The following is a 1,615-nucleotide window of genomic DNA, read 5'->3' on the forward strand; positions in this document are numbered from 1 at the left end:
AAGGCCCCTGACCCCTGGAGTCATTCATTCATTTATTCATTCACTCATTCATTCATTCATTCAGGAAATCTCTGCTGAGTGCCACCTGTGATGCAAAGACGCTGCTCAGACCTGACATGCCTCTGAGCCCCCAGTGTAGACCCCACCACCCCACCTCACCCAGCAGGGCTCACATTTGCCCTTTTGATGTCGTTTCCAGCAGTTCTTTGTTCCTGGCTCCTGGGAGGTTGCTTCTAAGTCCTTGGGATTTCCCTTGGTAGGAATGTCTTTGTTATTTGCAACAGACCCTCACCTGCTAGTTTGTGCCAACAGGTGGCTCAGGAAGGGGGCTGGCCAAGCATGGAAGGCCAGCATGTGATTCCAGGCTAGGGGCTTTGAGCCAGGTCCTTCCAGCCTATCCTCCACCCCGGGGCAGGGATGGGGGCTGGACATGGAGCTTTACAGGCCTTGGTTCAATCACTCACGCCTGCATAATGAAACCACAACAGCTCTGGACACCGAAGCACAGAGAGCGTCGATGATTGATAATCTATACCACTGTGCTGGGGGGTGACACACCCTGACACCAAGGAGGGTGGACACAGGAGCTTCCTGTTTGAGACCCTCTTCTTTTGGTGGTCCTGATTTGTATCATTTTAGCTATAATAAAGCTGTAATCATAAGTAGAGTGATTTTCTGAATTCTGTGAGTTTTTCTAGTAAGTCTAGTGAGGGTGTGGTGAGAGCCCCCAAATTTGTTGCCAGAAGTGAGGGTGGCCTCGGGGACCCCAAACTTGCAGTTGTGTCTGAGTGAGGATGGTCTTGTGGAGACCGTGCCCTTAACCTGGGAACTTGGTGTAATGCTGGGTAGTTTGTGCCAGAAATGGACAGTGTAACAGGGAGACCCTCCTGGTAGTCCAGTCCCCTGGACGTACCCCCAGGTAGACTCCAGATCACCCACCCCCAGACCTATCAAGTGATCACTAGCAGAGGCAGCCCAAACACGACTGTGGACAGTCTCCCTCAAGGGACAAAGGAGGGTATTTGGCTGTGATTTGGGTGTATCTAACAGACCTAGAAATGCTATTAAATGGGAAGGAGAACTAAATTTAAACGTGGACAGCTAGAGTCAGAAATTATCTAAATTTTGGCTCTAAAAGAAAATGAGGATGAGAGAGCTGCATTCCTTGCTGGTGACATTCCCTCCCCAATTCTACAAGTGACCGCACTGCAGGATGGGGGTCTCAGCCAGTTTGGCCAGGCTCCAGGGAGAAGCTCACCTTCTACCTAACTTGACACTTCACACACAGTAGGTGTTTCATCACAGCTGTTGGATACCATATCTGCTTGCCTCTATAATACAGCATGCTTTTGAAAAGGGCCCTGTGGACAAAAGACCGGGCTAGGTTGCCAAGCATCTAGAGAGCAGTTAAGGGTGTCCCCATTTTTACTCGGCTCTACCACCCACCAGCTGCACAGCTGTGCTGGTTTGGAAGGATGTACGTCCCCTAGAAAAGCCATGTTTTAATCTAAATCCCATTTCATGAAGGCAGAATAATCCCTATTCAATACTGTATGTTTGAAACTGTAATCAGATCATCTCCCTGGAGATGTGATTTAATCAAGAGTGGTTGTTA

This window comes from Tamandua tetradactyla, chromosome 6, assembly GCF_023851605.1.
Source record: "Tamandua tetradactyla isolate mTamTet1 chromosome 6, mTamTet1.pri, whole genome shotgun sequence".
NCBI lineage: Eukaryota > Metazoa > Chordata > Mammalia > Pilosa > Myrmecophagidae > Tamandua > Tamandua tetradactyla.